The sequence below is a fragment of the Dasypus novemcinctus genome, chromosome 8 (genome assembly GCF_030445035.2).
Source record: "Dasypus novemcinctus isolate mDasNov1 chromosome 8, mDasNov1.1.hap2, whole genome shotgun sequence".
Lineage (NCBI taxonomy): Eukaryota > Metazoa > Chordata > Mammalia > Cingulata > Dasypodidae > Dasypus > Dasypus novemcinctus.
In genome coordinates, this window is record NC_080680.1 from 22759762 (window position 1) to 22781292 (window position 21531).

The 21531-nt window shown below is 38.2% G+C and overlaps 1 long non-coding RNA gene across 1 annotated transcript in view; it reads right to left on the reverse strand.

Annotated features, from left to right (window-relative positions):
- Positions 1-306: 306 nt before the first annotated feature.
- LOC105746402 (uncharacterized) overlaps positions 307-21531 on the reverse strand; it is an 89126-nt gene continuing 67901 nt past the window's right edge. The window contains exons 2-4 of the long non-coding RNA XR_001118791.4: positions 12836-13046; positions 12645-12749; positions 307-412 (exon numbers count right to left, since the gene is read on the reverse strand). This is a non-coding gene — a long non-coding RNA (uncharacterized lncRNA). The remainder of the gene's footprint in view (positions 413-12644; positions 12750-12835; positions 13047-21531) is intronic.

Below are 21531 nucleotides of genomic sequence, written 5' to 3' on the forward strand. Positions count from 1 at the left end.
AAGCATTTCATAAACAGAGTGGTAAGAAAAGGATTAATTGGGAAATATTCTTAAAACATGAAATCAAAAAATATAAAAACTTTAGCATATATTAAATAAAATTTAGGTTATAATTTCAGCTAAGCGTCAAGTCATAGAACAAATAAAGAATAAATCAAGTATTGCTTTTTGCAGCATAGGATGGGACTCCATCCTTCATAATTGACTTTCATAGCACTTTCACCCAAAAATATTTAAGGGGATCATCAAGAGGCCTTTTGATTATTAAATCACTTTCTTTTGAAGTTCTTTTCATGTATTACTCACCCTCATTAATTTTTCCTTCATTTATTAATTTTTCCCAATATGAAAGATCGTGTGGCATTTCCTCTTTTTCTTATGTTGACTTTTACTTCCCTTCAGGATCTTGTAACTGCAGAAATTAAATAATGTGTTCAGAAAACAGAATCCTCTTAGAAGAGCTTTTGTCTCATCTTTTGAGAAAATATTAAAAAAAAAAACAAAAAAACAAAACCAAAAACATTGTGTTCAATTCCAGCCATTTCTTTTTTGGTCCATTACAAACATTTTACAAAAATCATGCAAATCCTGAAAATGTTAAAAGTTTTATTTTAAAAATAGTATTAGAGAAAGATTTTGAGGCAGGAATGTATCCTGGTACGTACATTTTTATAAAAGATTACCAAATAGCATATTTTGGACAACAGCACCTTGTACTTCTGTTTTTCATTATCTCTACCATTTCACAGTTTCAGTGGAAACCAATGAAAGCATTTAAGAAAGATGCATATGAGGCCCATGAAATATCAGCTATTGTCCACTTCTTTGTTACTGTTAAATAGCTATTGAATAATACTTGTATCCCAACTGTTTGTGACAGTTTGAAGTTTTTTGTGAATCCCAGAAAAGGTCATGTTCTTAAATTTAATCCATTCCTGTGGGTGTGGAGCCCTTTGATTGTATTAAATTCAGTTAAGGGACCTTTTGATTAGATTGCTTTAGGGCTTTTGATCGACTCCATCAGTGAGGCATGACCCAGGTTAGTTCTCTGCCCTCCTGGTATGGTCTTATATAAACTGAGAACTAAATGCAGAAACACAAAGAGAAAGTTGCCATTTTAACCCTGCCATGTGAAAGAAGACTCCAGAATTAGCTGTAGCTGAGAGAGAGGATTAGCAAAGCCCTGAGAGGCTGAGAAAGAGGCCAGAGGCTGGAATTGGTGGTGCACAGAGGCATGGAGAGAGGTCCCTGAGAGGGTAGGCCCATAGAGCAGCCCAAAACTGATGAGATGAGCCATGTCATATGCTTGACCTCCCACAGCTGAGCTTGAGGAGAAAGTGGCCTGGAGGTGAAGGCAGAGACCCAGACGAATAGTTTCCAGTTTGCTTTGCCACATAGCAGGAGCCCAGCATCTGACCAGTAGCCAACATGTGGTGAGAAAGCACCTCTGATGATGCCTTGATTTGGACGTTTTTTGCAGCCTTGGAGCTGTAAGAATTTACCCTAATAAATCCCCATGGTAAAAGCCAAAACATTTCTGGTATTTTTGCATTGGCAATCTTTGACAAACTAAAACAAAATCAAACAGCAGAAAAGCAGTCAGAGATACTCACATTTGCACAATGAACATTTGATGAGGTTATAGGAATTCAAATAGAAGTTAACATTTCCTAATTTTTCCTTAAGTCCTCAGTACTCCCAGTCCAGACAGAAGGCTATAGTATCTTCAAGCAGGTGATAAGTTTGTCCATATTTTGCATGACAAACTAACATCTATGATTAGAAGTATTTTTTAAATATATGAGGCAGTTTGTCAATTAAGTTTTTGAGGGTGAAAAAGCAAAGGTGAATATGGCATTGTGCCAATGCTGCCAAGTTCTTTTGCACATATAACTCATCTTGGAGAGAAAAAAGATTTTTGTACACTTCGCCTCCTCCCTTATACCATTTCTATCTCAGTTTAAAGACACTGCCTCAAAGGCTCTCACTGACCAGCTTAAGTTGCACTCCTATACACTCTCTATTGTATTATCCTAACCCGTTGTCTTATCACTACTTGAAATTATTTTGTTCATTAATTGTTCAGTTTTCCATGTCTCTTCAAAAGCATGTGATCTCCCCAGGGAAAGGACTGTGCCCACCCCGTCCACTGCTCTGGCTCCAGGCCCATGCCCACAGCAGTGTCCAGCTGGCACGTGTAAAATCTGTTGAACAATTTAATGAACTGCCAAGTGTTAAAGGGAGAGTCAGATAAATTAATACCTAGGAAGCTGAGTGAGTCTCAAAGTTTTATTGAAATATTTGTGTTAAACCATTAATTTGCAAAATAAAAATTAACTTGCAATTATTTATAGAATGCAATGCAAGCATTAGATTGCATTGGTCTTTCTAACCCCAAGATTCCATTATTCAGATATGTTTTGTCAGCTCCTGAGATAGCTTCCTGCAATGGAAGCTAAATTTGGGACTTGTATCAACATTTGCATGCAAATGTACTCTCCCTGTCTATTTCTTAGAGATTTATATGCTATGCAAAGGTAAGGAGACTAGGCAGAAAATATGTGACTTGAATGAGAGTTACTTAAATTGGAGGTAAATTTTATTCTTAAAAGTCAACAGAAGTCATATACTCATTTTACCCTAGAAACAAAATTCTGTTTTTCAACCTTCTTTTCTTTGAAAGAGCAATAGGAATTGAAATAGAAGTTAACATTTCCTAATTTTTCCTTAAGTCCTCAGTACTCCCAATCCAGACAAATCCGATATCTAAAAAACATTAAAATCATTCTGTGGTAAAATCGATGTTGCATTTTCAGTAATCCATCTAATAGTTTCTTTTTCATCATACATTATGAACTTTAGTATACTTGATAAATTGAATTGTCAAATTACCTCTCTGATTATTTCAATAATTAAGGAATAAAGAAAAATATTGTTTTCCATATTATATGTAGCTAACTCTTGAATATTCATGATGAGAGGTAGGAATAGCACAAATTAATAAAATCAATACTCCGTTCATGAGTTTATTCATTAGCTCCAGCTTCTTTCTACTGCTATTGAACAGCCTACAAAATACAGTGCCCTAATTTATGTTTTTGAACTAGGATTTCTATTCTGCATTCAAGATTCAAAAAACACTAATGGATACTGTTGTTGCTTCACCAACATTCATTCAACCCCAGACGAATAATCTAAGTAAATTATGGTAATCCCATTTCTCTACCACTGAAATCCACTAACCCTGAAACCTGCCTACCTCTGGGAATTTGATTCAGTTTGATTAATAATGTATTTATTGTTTAAGCCAGTTTCAGCCAGGATTTTTGTTGAAAAACATTCTAACTCATGCAGGTTCCCTGGAAAAATAGTTCATTGTCATGTCCCAATTCACTCAAGAAGGACCTCAGAATTCTGATACTACTATAAATCAAACACCCCAAGGTATCACCAAGATTCTCTAAGACCAATGCCCTCTGAGCTACGAATGAACCTCTGTAATTTTCTGGAGTGTAAAAAAAACCCCATAATTTAGCTTGACATTGTTTGCAATGACCCTTGAAGGCTCTGGAGGTACTAGAGCTTTTTACTCAGGGTTTGAGACCAGATGAATTTCTCCAGGGTTTGAAGGATCCAGTGTAGGAGCTTCCAGGCAGATGGAGGATTAGAATGCAGAGGATTACTTCTCTCCCAGAAAAAAATAGCTAGAGGATAGGCAGAGACTGGACAGCTGCTCTGGGGCTCAGGACACCAGGGGACGGCAAGACACCACTGAGAGGAGAGAGGGGCGAAGGAAAGGAGTCTCAACTGGCTGAAAAATCCCGTGAGTAGAGCTGTAAAAGCAGCAGTGGGTGCCCTTCCCCTGACCTACAGGGAAAATAGCAGTCTAACAACTGCGGCGGTTAGGGACTGCAGTGGCTGAGGACGGGATCCTCTTCCCCAAGAAAGGGCAGAGGGAGGGATACAGCCTACAGCAAATTCAGATTTTGGCCAGTAACCTGGGTCTACTGCACTGGAGGGGTCGTACACTTCCAGGCAGGTGGGGCCACACATAGTTTGCCCTGAGACCTGGCAGGGAGCTAAAGATAATTTGCCTTTTCAAACAGCCCTGTACTGCCCCTGGATGGTTGCTGAAGAGGCAGAGGGAAGGAGGATGTGTCCAGGCAAGGGTGGAGGACAGCCTTTGAGAAAGTCTGTGAGCCTTGGCCAGTCCAGAGGACATTGCTTCTGTACCTCCCACCCATCTGAGGAGTTAGTTACCCTGAATGCTTTTCCCCCAGCACCTGAGGTCTGAGCTGAGAGGTCTGCCCATGAGCACCATCTGCTGACCAGACCAGAAAAGTGCATGAAAAAGAATAATAAAAGAGGCAATCAGTGGGTCAAAGAAGTGGCAAGCGAAATTAGTAGATCTCTCAAGACGAAGGAAAATGAGAATACATAATATAAAACTTATGGGATATAGTGAAGGCAGTGCTGAGAGGGAAATTTATAGCCCTAAATGCCTATATTAAAAAAGAAGAAAGAGCAAAAATCAAAGAATTATTAATTATTAAACAATTGGAGAAACTAGAAAAAGAACAGCAAACCAATCCCAAAGCAAACCAGTCCCAAAGCAAACCAATCTCAAAGCAAGCAGGAAGAAAGACATAACAAAAATTAGAGCAGAAATAAATGAAATTGAGGGGAGTAAAAAGTAATAGAGAAAAATCAATAAAACCAAGAGCTGGTTCTTTGAGAAAATCGATAAATCAACAAACCCTTATCAAGACTGACAAAGAAAAAAGAGAGAAGATGCAAATAAATAAAATCAGGAATGAAAGGGGCGGGGACATTATGACTGACCCCACAGAAATAAAATTGATCCCAAGAGGATATTATGAGAAATGGTATATCAATGAATTAGACTATCTAGATGAAATGGACAAATGCCTAGAAATGTGAAATCAGCCTACATTGACGCTATAAGAAATACAGGGAATTAACAAACCAATCACAAGAAAGAGATTGAATCAATGATCAAAAATCTACCAACAAATAAAAGTTTAGGACCAGATGTTTTTCACAGGTGAATTTTTTTTTGAAGATTTATTTTATTTATTTCTCTTCTCTCCCCCTTCACACCTCCCCTCCCCCGTTGTCTGCTCTCTTGAGTCCATTCGCTGTGTGTTCTGTGTTCGCTTGCATTCTTGGTGGCAGTAGGAATCTATGTCTCTTTTTTGTTGCATCATCTTGCTGCATCAGTTCTCCGTGTGTGTGGCGCCACTCCTGGGCAGGCTGCACTTTTTTCGTGTGGGTGGCTCTCCTTGTGGGGCACACTCCTTGCACGTGGGGCTCACCCCTGTGTGGCATGGCACTCCTTGCACACGGCAGCACTGGGCATGGGCCAGCTCACCACATGGGCCAGGGGGCCCTGGGTTCAAACCCTGGACCTTTTATGTAGTAGGCAGATACTCTATCAGTTGAGCCACATCAGCTTCCCACAGGTGAATTCTACCAAACATTTTTAGAAGAATTTAAAACTAATCCTGTTTAAACTCTTCCAAAAAATTGAAAAGGAGGGAAAACTACCCAACATATTTTATGAAGCCAACATCACTCTAATAGCAAAGCCAAATAAAGATACTATAAAAAAAAATTACAGACCAATCTCTCAAATGAACATAGATGCAAAAATTCTCAGCAAAATACTTGGATATCAAATCCAATAGCATATAAAAACAATTTTACATCATGATCAAGAGGGTTTTCTTCCTGGTTTGCAAGGCTGTTTCATCATAAGAAAATCAATTAACATAAATACACCACATTAACAAATCTAAGGGGGAAAAAACCATGATCATCTTGATTGATGCAGAAAATGCATTTGACAAAATCTAGCATCCTTTCTTGATAAAAAATGCTTCAAAAGATATGTATAGAAGGAAGGTTCCTCAACATAATAAAGAGCATATATGAAAATTGCACAGCCAACATTGTACTCAATGGGGAGAGGTTGACTGCTTTCCCTCTAAGATAAGGAACAAGACAAAGATACCCACTGTCACCACTGTTATTCAACATTGTGCTAGAAGTTGTAGGTAGAGCAATTAGGCAAGAAAAAGAAATAAAGGGCATCCAGATTGGAAAAGAGGAAGTGAAACTCTCACTATTTGCAGATGATGATCTTATATTTTTAAAATCCCAAAATATCTACAACAAAGCTATTGAAGATAAAAAATGAATTCAGCTGAGTGGGGGGCACAAGATCAACATGCAAAAATCAGTAGCATTTCTATACACTAGTAATGAGCAAGCTGAGGAGGAAATCAAGAAAAAAAATTCCATTTACAATAGCAACAAAAAGACTCAAATATGTAGGAATTAACTTAACCAGGCATGTAAATGATCTGTATTCAGAAAACTACAAATCATTGCTAAAAGAAATCAAAGAAGATCTAAACAAATGGACAGGCATCCCATGTTCATAGAATTGAAGTCAATTCTACCAAAACTAATTTATAGATTCAATGCATTACCAATCAAAATTCCAATAGCCTACTTTACAGAAATAGAAACTCAATTACCAAATTTATTTGGAAGGGAAAGTGGTACAGAATAGGCAAAACAAAACAAAACAAAACCCCAAAAAACCTCACTTTTATGGTCAACTGATTTTCAATAAGCCTACCAAGTCCACTTTTCTGAGACAGAACAGACTCTTCCATAAATGGTGCTGGGAGAACTGAACACCCATAATCGAAAGAATGAAAGAGGATCTCTATCTCACTCCCAATACAAGAATCAACTCTGAATGGATCAAAGACCTGAACATAAAAGCCAGCACCATAAAACTCCCAGAAGATAATGTAAGGAAACATCTACAAAAACTTGTGAATGGCGGGGGTCTCTTAAACCTACACCCAAAGCACTAGCAACAAAAGAGCTAAATAGATAAATTAGATAGATAAATGGGATCTTCTCAAAATGAAACACTTCTGCACCTCAAAGGACTTTGTCAATAAGGTAAAAAAGACAAGCTACTCAACGGAAGAAAATATTTGGAAATCACACATCTAACAAGGGTCTAATATCTGTGATATATAAGGAGATGCTACAACTCAACAATAAAAAGACAAATGACCCAATTAAAAATGGGCAAAGGATCTGAATAGACATTTTTCTAAAGAAATGCAAATAGAGAAAAAACACATGAAAAAATGCTCAGCATCACTGGCTATTAGGGAATTGCAGATCAAAGCAAAAAGATATACCATTTCACACCTATTAGAATAGTTACTTTCAAAAAGTTGGAAAACTGCAAGTGTTAGAGAGGATGTGGAGAGATAGGAACACTTATTCACTGCTGGTGTGAATGTAGAATGGTACAGCCACTGTGCAAGTCTTTTTGGTGGTTCCTAAGGAAGTTAGACAGAGATCTACCATGTGGCCTGGCAATATTGCTACTAGGTATATACCCAGAAGAACTGAAAGCAGTGATGTGAACAGACATCTGCACACTGATGTTCATAGCGACATTATTCACGATTACCATAAGGTGTCCATCAAATAATGAATGGATAAACAAACTATGGTATATACACATGATGGAATATTATTCATCTGTAAGGAGAAATAATGCCATAAAGGATATGAAAATGAGATGAACATGGAGGACATTAGGTTGAGTGAAGCAAGCCAGGCACAAAAGGACAAACACTGTATGACTTCGCTATTATGGATAAATATAATGGACAAGCTCATGGTGTTATAGCTAGAATATGTTACCAGAGAAAATAATGTGGTTAGAGAATAGAAAGGTGAGGTTTAAACTGTGCAGAACTGATAAAAAGTTGTTTGGAAATGAAATAGAAATGGTGAAAACACATGAGCACATCATAGAATTTCTAATTAGCAGCACTAACATATGGGTATGATAGTTGTTTTTTTTTTTTTAAGAAATAAAAATGCTCTAGTATTGATTGACGTGATGAATGTACGTCTTGGTGATTATACCAAATGCCACTGATTGTACACCTTAGATAACTGTAGTTTATGAACAAAAAATGTAATAGGGTGGGTTGGGGGAAAAACACACCAAATGTAAGATACGGACTATAGTATCTAATAAGTAGTAATACTTAGATGATCCTCTTTCATAATTTGTTACAAATATTTTCCCAATAATGCAAGGTGTTTGTGGTGGGGTAATGTATAAGAGTTCTGTAGGATGTTATGCATGTTTGTTTTATAAGTTCACAACTTTTACTATAAATTTGTTTATGTTTGTGTAGGAATGACATACTTTAATAAATTGTTTTTTAATATAATAAACTTTATTTTAAAAGAAGTTTTAGATTATAGAAAAGTTACATTGAAATTATGAGGAAGTCCCTCCTCCCTCTCTTACATCATCCCCTATTTTTTTTAATGTAGCAATACACTTTATTTTGATGTATCTGTTAAATCTGCTCATTTAAAAAAATGCACATTTAAAAAAATTACTCACTTGTGTAAGGACTAACCTACCTACAGTGATAATCTAAAAAACAAAACCATCATTGTGACATTTATCAGTACTTCACATATCTAACAAATACTGAAGGAGGCAATTACCATTGTTATAACTTTTTAAAGCCAAAAACTTAAGGACAAGTGACAATTAGAGAAACTTCAGAATGTTCACATTTACATGCATTTTTGGCTGAAGTTTCAAAGATTCCACATATAAAAAAACCACAACTTTGAATCAAAATGAATATTAAAAACATTTAAGCCTTGTAACAAACTTACTCTACAGAAGGAAAACAGAGTGAATGGTAACAACAGTATATTTCTAGGAAAGAAGGCAATCACTTATTTCCTTTACCATAAGAAAAAAGTCAATGAATCAACATTTTAGTAACACTGACCAAATTATTTGCTATTCAAGAATTTGCTTTTCAAGTTGTGTCTTTAAAATGTATCCATCCATATAGTTGGATTAAATTAAATTTATACATCAAAAACATGCTCAAAATTCTAATATTTAAGTATAAACCATAACTTATCAAAGCATAGTCCAAAAACTACACAATAATGCTACCATTTAGATTTATATGTTTCATCTGAAAGACTTATCTTATAAACAGGAGTTTTGCACTGTTTTTCCAGAATAAATGTCCCTGTGCCTAAAACTTTAAGTGATAATAAAAAAAGACAGATTCAAATAATTCACACTATGCATTTTCCTTCATCAGGTTTTGATAAACTCTTCTCTAAATCTCTCACCCTTTTTTTTCCTCCCAGGCTGCAGCACCCCCTTTAGTATCTCTTGCAAAGCTGGTCTTTTGGTTAACATAGTCTATCAGCTTTTGTTTGTATGTGAAGAATTTAAACTCCCCCTCAGTTTTGAAGGACAACTTTGCCAGATGCAGAATTCTTGGTTGGCAGTATTTCTTTTTCAGTACCTTAAAAGCATCATACCACTTTCTTATTTCCTCCATGGTTTCTGATGAGAGGTCTGCACTTAATCTTACTGAGTTTCCCTTGTATGTGATGCTTTTTTTTTCTCTTGCTGCTTTCACAATCTTCTCTTTATATCTGATATTTGTCATTCTGCATAGTAGGTGTCTTGTGGTAGGTCTATTTTGTTTGGGGTGTGTTGTCTTTTTTGGATATTGATATTTATGTTCTTCATAAGGATTGGGAAGTTCTCAGTCATTATTTTCTCAAATATTCTTTCTGCCCCCTTTCCATTCTTTTCTCCTTCTGAGACACACATAATGCGAATGTTTGTGCGTTTTGCATTGTCATTCAATTCCTTGAGGTTCTGTTCCATTTTCCCCATTCTCTTCTCTTTCTGTTCTCCTGTCTTTTCCAGTTCAGGTGTTCTGTCCTCAAAATCACTAATTTTGTCTTCAAGCAATTCAAATCTGCTCTTATGTGTCTCTAACATATTTTTAATCTCATCCATTGTGTCTTTCATTCCCATACAGTCTGTTACTTTTCTTTGCAGGCTTTCAAATGGTTCTTTATGCTCCCCCAGTGTCTTCTTAATATCCTTTATTTCTTTAGTCATATTTTCTTTAAATTCTTTGAAGTGGGTTAGGAGAGTTGTGTGATTATCATTGATTTAATTGTATTAAACCCTTTATCTCTTTAGGATATTTGGTTTGTTCTTCTGTCTGAGCCTTCTCTTCCTGTTTCCTAGTATGGCTTGTAATTTTTTGCTGATACGTAGGCATCTGAATATGGTGGTGTATTTACTCTGATGGCTAATGTCTCTCTCTCGCATACTTTTTTTTTCTTTTCTGCAGCTCCTCTTTGATATTTGGTTCAACTTATTCTTAGTCTTTAGTCTTTTCAGCTTAGTCTTAGTCTTAGTCTTTTCAGCTTAAGTTTTCAAAATCGGGCCAGGGACTCATTATGGGGCACAGATTTTCTTCCAGGTGTTGGATACAGAAAGCAGAGCAGTTTTTGTCCCTGCAGTTTCCAGACAGGCCAGCAGATGGCGGTAGTAACACACCTTTCCGTTGCGGTGTTTCAGTCTGTGTTTCTGTGTTGAATCTTCAGATTGGAGATTCAAATCATGCTCTCCTGGCTGAATTACCTAAAGAAAATCACCCTGACCTCTCCTCCCTTTTCCCTTGAAACAGCCAACAGGGAGGAAGATGTCTGTTCCCCTCTCAGTCAGCTACAGTGAGAAAGGGGTTTTATCCCAGCTGAATTATCTTGGGGGTGAGGGCAGGGGAGCCCTTCCCGCGGCCACGGTGCCTTATAACTCACCTTTGTCTTTTGGCTTCTTCATCTCTCCCTCCTTGCCCACCTGGGAGTTGTGCAGCACTGTCCTCATCTGCTGACCCCCAAAATGGTTCCCCTGGACAGCTTTTGGTTCTTCCTCTGTTATTTTTGTAAGAGCATTTAGTTCTGCCTGTCAGTCCAGTCACTATCTTCCCACAATCCTCAACACATTGTTTTTAAGATGAAAAAAATTAAAATACAGTATATTCCAATGAGGCAATTTTAAAAAGAAAGTGGGGCGGGGAGAAGGCAGGCAATTTCAGTACCTGTAAATGAATGAGGGGCTGGGTTATCATGTTTCCCCCCTTAATCTGCAGATTTACATTTTATTTATAGTCATCCCTCTGTCTCCATAAATAAATGGAAATTACATTTACCACAGCTACTGAGATTGTTAGGTGTAGTCTGACAGATAGGTATAGTTTATGTGAATTTCAGAGAGGCATCTAACAAAGTCTTTCATGTTGGCTACTACTACCCACAGGCAGATTTAGTAATGTCCATATACTTTCAGAATGCTGATATACTCAAATATTGCTTCAAAAAAGATTTTGTAGCATCTGGTTCCAGTTCCCAGATAAGCAGGACATTGTCAATTATAAAGCACTTTTTTAAAAATTGGGGGTGAAAGTATACCAATCATATCTAGTTATTCCTAACTCCCCCTTCTTGGGTATCTTGAGCAAGGTGAGGAAACTAGCTTGATGTTACCAAGCAGCCATCTGTGAGTGTCGAAGATAGTCAGTGTGCAAAGGATACCCTGTCAGTTTTCTAGGTCTAGGAGTAAGAAGAGGGCATAGCCATGGCTGGAGTATTAACAAAAGGTAACACGATTTTATAAAACAGCCACAGAAGAAAGCAACATGCTGACCATTAGGAATTTTAGCTTGTCCAAAAGTGAGATATCTTTAGAGGTTTTTTTATTTTTGTGATTTTGTTTTTACAGTTGTCTATGGGCATTGTGACAGTTTCTCAAAAAGAGAAAGATTATGTTTGTCAACTAATCTATTCCCCTGGGTGTGATACCCTTTGATTATATTGGATTCAGTTGGGGGCTCTTGATCAGATTATCTGCTAAGATTGCTTTGAGGGCTTTCTTTGGTTAGACCAGTCAGTGAGGTGTGACCCAGGTTGAGTCCCTGCGCCCTTGGTAAGCCAATATCAACAGTGACTCACTCAAAAAGACACACTGGAAGAGAGAGAGCCTGGTCATATTTGATCATGGGACCCCGGAGAGAGACGAGTCAGTTGCCTGATAGCTTACAGATGACCTTGAGAAGAGAGTGGCGATTGATGTAGGAAGCCTGGAGACTCAAGTCCTATGCCAGCCTGCAGCTGAGATCAGGAAGAAGCTGAGCCATGGAGCCTCAAGAGGAAGAGGAAGCCCAGTGGGGAGCGCTGAAACCCAGCAGAGAGCCTTGAGTTGGAGTTTCCATGGCCTTGGGACTAAGCTTTTACCCCAAATAAATACCCTTTATAAAAGCCAACAGATGTCTGGTTCTTTGCATTGGCACCCCTTTGGCTGACTAATACAGGCGTGAAGGAACCAAAGCCATAACTAGAGCCAGTATAAATATCGCTGAGTGTAACTAAGTTCTGTCACCTGGTGAGAATGAACAGAGGGCAAAGAAAAGTTTCCATTACCCTATGATAAAACAGATTGCAAACTCAGAGACTCAATTCTCTGAACTCCCAATCTTCTCTATTATACAAGAGTTTATTTTATTCATTAAATTTTATATGTTTTAAATATGCTTATACATATTATGTATATAGTCAAATCAATGTTTAAATGAAAATATAATTAAGGCTTTCAAATTATAGTTTTTAGAAACCACAATGAATCCCACCATGTGCATTACAGACAATGATAAAAATGCACTAACCTTACATTATCTGGACAAGAATTCAGGTGATGGTTAAGTCTTGTGTCAGTGTGTTGAGGTTATGATGTCTAGTTGTTGGTCAAACAAGCACTGGCCTCATTGTTCCTGTGAGAATATTTCATGGATTTAAATCATCAGTCAGTTTATTGCATGTATGGCTGATTATATTTACAATCAACAAAGGAGATTACCTTCAGCAATGAGACAAGTCTCATCCAATCAGTTGAAGGCTTTAAAAGAAGAACTGATGATTTCAGCAGTAAGAAAGAAGAATTTCTAGCTCTACCTCAAGCAGCCAGCTTTTCCTGGAAAATTCATTGAAACCTTCATCAGAGTTCCCAGCTTGTGGCCTGTCCTATAGAATTCAGACTTGACAATTCCCACAGTCCTCCAAGTCAATTCCTATAATAAATTTCATAATATTTACGTTATATATGCATTTTATATATATCCTGTCTGTTCTTTTTCCCTGGAGAACCCTAATATAACATGTAATTTAAAAAGACACACTAGTTATTTCTATTACTTCCACTTCTGGGAAGATGGAGTAGATATACTTTTCCCTGTTTTTCTTATTAAATATTAATGCAACTAAAAATCCCAGACATTACCTATAAAACAAACATAAGCAGACTCTGACAAAAGGAGAGGAGAAGGCAGACTAGCTAGTATACTCAGGACCCAAGGAGTAACATGGTGGAAAAGTCCCTGGATTTTTTTCCCTCATGTATCTCAGAATTGGAGCTAAAGAAGTCAGCAACCTGGGAATAACAATGGGCACAGAAAAAAAAATAGCCCCCACATAAACCTCCTCTCTCTAGTCAAAAAACAGGAAAAGGGAAGCATGCCAAAACAGAAAACTTGTACAAAATAATCACTCTCCTAGAGCCAAACACCACAGAAGAAACTGTGCCCCTACGAAGACTGAACGGAGAGTCTAGACTTCCAAACTTGAGAGGTTGCAATGAAACCCCTGCCAGGGTAGCATCAGAGAAAGCTGAGTAGGGAGCTGAGACTTTCAGCTCAGTGTCAAGATCTGAGCTGAGCTTCCAGGTTTCAGACTAGTCAATTAAGATAACAAGCAGGGAAGTGGACTTGGCCCAGTGGTTAGGGCGTCCGTCTACCACATGGGAGGTCCGCAGTTCAAACCCCGGGCCTCCTTGACCTGTGTGGAGCTGGCCCACGTGCAGTGCTGATGTGCGCAAGGAATCCCCTGCAGGGGTGTCCCCCGCGTAGAGGAGCCCCATGCTCAAGGAGTGCGCCCCATAAGGAGAGCCGCCCAGTGCGAAAGAAAGTGCAGCCTGCCCAGGAATGGCGCTGCCCACACGGAGAGCTGACACAGCAAGATGACGCAACAAAAAGAGACACAGATTCCCGTGCCGCTGACAACAACAGAAGTGGACAAAGAAGACACAGCAAAATAGACACAAAAAACAGACAACCGGGGTGGGGGGGGGGGGAGGGGAGAGAAATAAATAAATAAATCTTAAAAAAAAAAAAGAGGGAAACGGACTTGGCCCAGTGGTTAGGGCGTCCGCCTACCACATGGGAGGTCCACAGTTCAAACCCCAGGCCTCCTTGTCCCGTGTGGAGCTGGCCCATGCGCAGTGCTGATGTGCGCAAGGAGTGCCCTGCCACGCAGGGGTGTCCCCCGTGTAGGGGAGCCCCACGCGCAAGGAGTGCTCCTGTAAGGAGAGCCGCCCAGTGTGAAAGAAAGTGCAGCCTGCCCAGGAATGGCGCCGCCCACACTTCCTGTGCTGCTGACGACAACAGAAGCGGACAAAGAAACAAGACGCAGCAAATAGACACAGAGAACAGACAACCAGAGGGGGGCGGGGAATTAAATAAATAAATAAATCTTAAAAAAAAGAAAAAGAAAAAGAAAATAAATAGAAATGTAAGGTGTTTTGCTAATTGTTCTGTAACTACAATAAACTAGTACAGATAATGCCCTGTTCAAAACAATACAATAAAGACTTAAAGATCAAGGTGATCCTTTAGCAAAGCTGAAGATTTCATTCTCTGGCATTTGAAGTTCAGGCTGCAGTCCTTATTTTTAGATGCATCACTGGATGTGTGGCATAGTCCATGCTTTAGCTAGATTTGAACAAAAGAATGGCCAGTGGGGCCAGGAAGAAGTAGATGAAATGCTTGGTTTCCTATGTCACATAACTACAGAAGCTCCTCCCCATGATGCAGTGCTAGGTTAGGTTGTATTTCTTTTCAAATACCTTCTTGATGTGGATCACAATGTCCTTCCTATGTTATATTTCTCCAATGCCTGAGTAGTGCACTCCACTGAATACTTTTTTTTTTAAGGTACTGGGGCTGGGGATTAAACCCAGGACTAGAATCTGGGGTTCAACCACTGAGTCACATGGGTTCCCCTGAATTGTTGTTTGTTTGTTTGCTTGTTGTTTGTTTTTATTTTTAGGAGGCACCAGGAACCAAACCTAGGACCTCCCATGTTAGAAGCAGTACTCAGTCACTTGAGCCACATCCATTCCCCTCCACTGAATCATTTCGCATCTCCTCTGCCATGTCCACATTTTTAATCACAGCCTTTTGGGCACACAGTATTACTAAGGAGCACACTGACTACCTCTTTTCTGGGGGAGGGGGTAGCATGACTTAGACCTGGTGGAAGCTGCTGTTATTAGCAAACCAATGGCACATCTCTCTCAAAGGTATTAAAGATAGAATAAAAAATGCTTCAATAAGCAATGACAAATATACATGAAACAAATGAAAGGACAGAAAGTTCCTGCAATGAGGCAGGAAATCTCAGCAAAGTTATAAAAGATATAAAGAAAAATGAAATGGAAATTTTCGAACTGAAAAATAAAATAACTGAAATAAGCAGCTCAACAGGTAGGCTAAACAAGAGAATGAATGAAACAGGAAAATAATGAACTGGGAGACAGAAAAATAGAAACTATCCAGTCTGAACAACCAAGAGAAAATAGATTGAAAACAAAGTGAACAGAGTCTCAGGACCTTGTGGGACCACAACAAAAGATTAAAAATTTGTGTCCTTGGAGTCCAGGAAGGAGAGGAAAAAGAGGGCAGAGATGAAAAAGTATTCAAAGAAACTATGGCTGAAAACTTCCCCAATTTGGCATAGGGACATAAATCTTCACGAACCCTCACAAAATTTCTTCACAAACCTGAAGAAATTTATGCTAAGACATATCAACCAACAGGATCTGAACCACATTTATTTAACACTCTGCCAAAAAGCAGAACATATATATTTTTAAGTGACCATGGAACAGAGACCAAGGTGAATTATATTTTGGACCATAAAATAAACAGATTTTAAAATATTGGAATGACATATAGTATGCTTTCTAATCACATATAATTAAACTAGCAACAAAGAGCAGAAAGATAACAGGAATCTCTCCAAACATCTGGCCACGAAGCAATAAACTCCTAAATAATCCATGCGTAAAAGGAGAAGTCTCAAGAGAAATGAAAGAAAGCATTGAACAAATGAAAATGAAAATGTAACATAATTTATGGAATACAGCTAAAGCAGTGCTGAGAGGGAAATTTATAGTTCTAAATGCATAATTAAGAAAGAGGAAAATTTTCAAATCAATACATCTAAACTCCCATCCCAAGAATCTAGAAGAAGAGGAAAATAAACTCCAAAAAGTATAAGGAAAGAAATAATAAAGATCAGATAAGAAATCAGTGGAACTGAAAACAGAAGGACAATAGAGAAAATAAAGGAAACAAAAAGCTGGTTTTTTGAAAATATCAATAAATTGACAAATTACTGATATCAGGAATGAAGTAGGGGGAGGCAGATTTGGCTCAATGGATAGAGCATCCACCTACCACTTGGGAGGTCCAGTGTTCAAACCCAGGGCCTCCTGACTCATGTGGTGAGCTGGCCCACGAGCAGTGCTGCTGTGTGCAAGGAGTGCTGTGCCACGCAGGTGTGTCCCCCCAAGTAGAGGAGCCCCATGCGCAAGGAGTGCACCCCATAAGGAGAGCCGCCCCACATGAAAAAAGTGCAGCCTCCTCAGGAGTGGTGCTGCATACATGGAGAGCTGATGCAGCAAGATGACGCAACAAAAAGAGACTCAGATTCCCAGTGCCGCTGACAAGAATACAAGTGGACACAGAAGAACACATAGTGAGTGGACACAGAGAGCAGACATCTGGGGGAAGAGGGCTGGGAAGGGTAGAGAAATAAATAAAAACAAATAAATCTTAAAAAAAAAAAAAAGAAAAAGGAATGAAGTAGGGGATATCACTACAGACCCTGCAGACCTCAAAAGAATGTTTTCCCCCAAAGACTGGTAACAAGGTGAGGATGTTCACTCTCATTAGTATTATTCAACATAGTGCTCAAATTTATACCAGTGAAATATGTCAATAAAAGGAAATAAAAAGTGTACAGTTTGGAAAGGAAAAAATATAAATGTACTTATTTGTAGATGACATGATTGTCTATGTAGAAAGTAATGAAGAATCTATAAAAATATTCCTAGAACTAGTAGGAAAATTCAACAGAGTTATAATATACAGGATAAACATGCAAAAATAATTGGTATTTCCATATACTAAAGATGAACATGTAGATACAAAAATTAAAAATACAATACCATTTATAATTATTCAAAAAAAATGAAATAGGTATAACTAACAAAATTGTACAGACTTGTGTGCTGTAAACTATACAATGCTGATGAAAGAATCAAAGATGATCTAAAGAAACTGAGAGACATACCATGTTCATGGAAAGAATCCGTATAGCTATGGTGGCTAGTAGCTATGTACCCCAGGAAAAAAGTGTTCTTGAACTTAATCCATTCCTCTGAGTGTGGACCCCCTGTAAATAAGATGTCTTCAAGATATTTCTTCAATTAAGGTGAGACCGAAATGCATCCGGTTGGGCTTTAATCCAGATTACTGAAGTCCTTTATAAGCAGAATGAAAGTCAGAGAGACAAAAAAGTCAAAGGAAGAGCCTGAGGCCAATGGAACCCATAGAAGCCAGAGAGGCTGGCATGTGCATTTCCCTGTGACAGAGGAGCCAAGGACCAAGAATCAACAGCAGCCAGCCCCAGTACTCCATGTCTTCTGGAAGAAAGCATCAATTTACTGATGCCTCAGTTTTGGACTTCTCCTAGCCTCAAAATAAATTCCCATTGTTGAGGCCAACCCATTGTATGGCATTTATTTTGGCAGTCAGGATACTAAAACAATAGCAAAAAAATGTCAGTTCTCCCCAGATGGATATACAGGTTTAACATAATTCCTATGAAAATAGCAGTAAGACTTTTATGAAGATATAGACAAGATTATTCTAAAATTTATATGGAAAGGCATAGGAATTAGAATAGCTAAAATAATTTTGAAAGAGAAGAATAAAATAGACGGAATCAGTCTACCCAATTTCAAGACTTATCTTATAGCTAGATAATGAAGATTATGGTATTTGGGAGCAATAGAAAAATAGATCAATGGAACAGAACAGAGAACCCAGAAATATACTCACAAAAATATGTTTAACTGATTTTTTTAAAGGAAGTGTCAGAATGGCTTATTTGTGCTCACTATATTAACTTTTATTGATAATGTAACATGTTTAGGAACGTACATTTAATTAGCCATTTGTCAAAAAATAAATTCAAACTTTGCATAAAGTACAATTGTAGGCTTTCATTTAATTTTGTACTACGCTAAAAGTCAGAGAGAAGACATTTAGCCATGTTTTTTTTTTAAAGATTTATTTATTTATTTATTTATTTATTTATTTATTTATTTATTTATTTCTCTTCCCTTCCCCCCCACCCTCGTTGTCTGTTCTCTGTGTCTATTTGCTGTGTCTTCTTTGTCCACTTTTGTTGTTGTCAGCAGCACTGGAATCTGTGTCTCTTTTTGTTGCGTCATCTTGTGTCAGCTCTCCGTGTGTGCGGCACCATTCCTGGGCAGGCTGCACTTTCTTTCGCGCTGGGCGGCTCTCCTTACGGGGCGCACTCCTTGCGCGTGGGGCTCCCCTACATGGGGGACACCCCTGCGTGGCAGGGCACTCCTTGCCTGCATCAGCACTGCACATGGGCCAGCTGCACACATGGGTCAAGGAGGACCTGGGTTTGAACCGCAGACCTCCCATGTGGTAGGCGGACGCCCTAACCACTGGGCCAAGTTCGCCTCCCTAGCCATCTTTTAATATCAATCTCTAAAATAAATTTAGTTTGTTCAAAGATGATCAGTATTAGAAGTATTAAATAAACTTAATCTATGCTTAAAATAACACTCTTCAGATTAATTTCATGGACTAGTATTAAAACCTTCTTAGTACAACTTCTAATTGTTGGGCAAGTGCCAATCATGCCAATTTGTATTTCTTTAGTCTATGAAATTCAGTAAAGTTACTTTAATAAACCAAAGTTACATTTTTATTTGGTGATGATAACATTTATCTTTAATCACTGGTCTCATAACTCAATTGAATAATTGATTTTTCTTGGAATAGAAAAACGATCTTTTATAAGTAGAAAACCATTATAAAATCCAGTCCTGTAATGACTGATTTCTTTAATCTATTTTGACGAATTTGCTCTAGTTTTAGTGTATAATTTCCTGCTTGACTTTCATGAAGCCCACACTGTTATTTCTACCAGCTTGAAAAGGTTTTCTGAAAGAGTTTAGCTCATTTAAAGCTTTAAGAGTTTTGACTTTGTTTCTTTTCTTTTCATTTTTTTTCTGGGAATCTTTGAGACCTCTTAATGTAGACTTATGTAAGTACATGTTAGTGTCTAAAAACCAATCCAATGAGAGCTTCTGTTGCATTTTAGAGATTTTACAATTATATTTGCTAATTCTGTAGGTAGGAGGTAGGCCATTCTATTTTGTTCAAAGGAAGTTTTTAAGGGAACCTTTTTTTTAAGACTTTATTTATTTATTTATTTCTCTTCCCTACCCCGCCCCCCCAGTTGTCTGCTCTCTCTGTCTATTCACTGTGCTCTTCTGTGTCCACTTGTAATCTTGTTAGTAGCACCAGGAATCTGTGTCTCATTTGGTTCATCATCTTGCCGCATCAGCTCTCCATGTGTGTGGCGCCATTCCTGGGCAGGCTGCACTTTTTTCACGCTGGGCTGCTCTCCTTACGGGGCGCACTCCTTGCGTGTGGGGCTCCCCTACGCGGGGGACACCCCTGCATGGCATGGTACTCCTTGCGCACATCAGCTCTGCATGTGGGCCAGCTTATTACATGGGTCAGGAGGTCCTGGGTTTAAACCTTGGACTTCCCATGTGGTAAGCAGATGCCCTATCCATTGGGCCAAATCTGCTTCCCTCAAGGGAACTTTATTTCCGTTCCTAGCAGTGGCATAGACACTAATTACCCAGGTGGAGAAAAACATTTATTCACAGATCTGAAGCATATATTAAAATCTGATTTTAAGGAGGTCCTCCTCTAACCCTAAGTCTGAGAAAATGATCCGTGAGTGGCCGAGCTTAGTTGGAGTGATATTAAAAATGTTTAACCATGGATATGGCAGATGCCTGGCACAATCAGATGTCAACCCAACATGTTTCAGTTACAAATCAGAGCTAGATCCTTGTTCAGACATAGGTTTCTGTAGAGACTTTAAATTTAACCAATTATATCATGGAAGAACCAGGTTTTAATGCAAAGATTTCAGAGCCCCACGACATAGTCTTATTAATGACACTTAAAACTTTTCCTGCATAGCTTGACTTGGCTCATTTTTTAATTTCTATGAAATTTATTTCTTCTGAGGTAAAGAAACAGATTCACCCTGGACCACTTTTGGGTTGCTTTGGTAGAGTTTAAAGATGTAAATGGTTTGTGCCTATGCACCTTCTTGCCTGCAGTTCAAAATTTAAAACATAAGGGAGAATGCATTTGCACAGATGTTCCAAGCATCTCAAGACCAGACTTCTATCTGGTGCTCATCCTCCAGGTGGCAGCAGTTCCTGTTACTGAGGAAAGGTAGTCTTGTCAGCTCTGGTTTGCGTCTGGGCTTCTCGCTATGGTATACATCCCAGTTCATCAACTCTGTGAGAGCAAACCCACTCTTCCAGGACTCAAAGCTTAACAAAGGCAAGAGCTCACCAAAATTCTAACCCAAACAACTCTTAAAACTATCAAATATCTATAACTGCCTTACTTGATATGGCAGAAATTGCTAGTTGTTCACAGACAATGTGTTTTCCCTTCATAATGGCATAATTAGACTACAATTACAGTGTTCTTCACAGTTGGATTGACTGGGTGACTGACTTTAGCTGCTGACTTACAAGTAGAAGTTATTTTACAGAAACCTTTACCCATTTCTGTCACCAGGATGCAATGAGAGCCTAGAATAGAGTCATTGATGGAAGAAGACTGGGTTTCTGTGTCACCTCCTGGAGAACATATCCTTATCTCCCATTCACCAGGACTGAGTAAGGAGGCTAGTATTGTGTATTCTCTTGTGTGTAAGCCATTGCATATCTTGGAGTGTCTTTATTATAGCAGATTAACCTACCCTAACACTATACTTGATAAACTATTATTCTGGGGATAATGTTTAAAATGGACATTTCTGAATTTTGTCTGCATATATAAATATATTCAATATAGACATCTACTGGATATTTAAAACCTTCAGTACATTAGGACATAGATTTTTTTTTTTTAAGATTTGTTTTATTTATTTCTCTTCCCCTTCTCCCCTGTTGTCTCTTCTCTGTGTCCCTTCGCTGTGTGTTCTTCAGGACATTGATTTAAATCTTTCTTATTAAAATAATATCTAAGTTTCCAAGTAATGCAAATGTTTATTTCAAAAGGATTGTAAAACTTCTCCTTTTACTTTGGATGCTCTTAATTTTTGTAAAGGTGTTTCCCAAACATTGTCAAA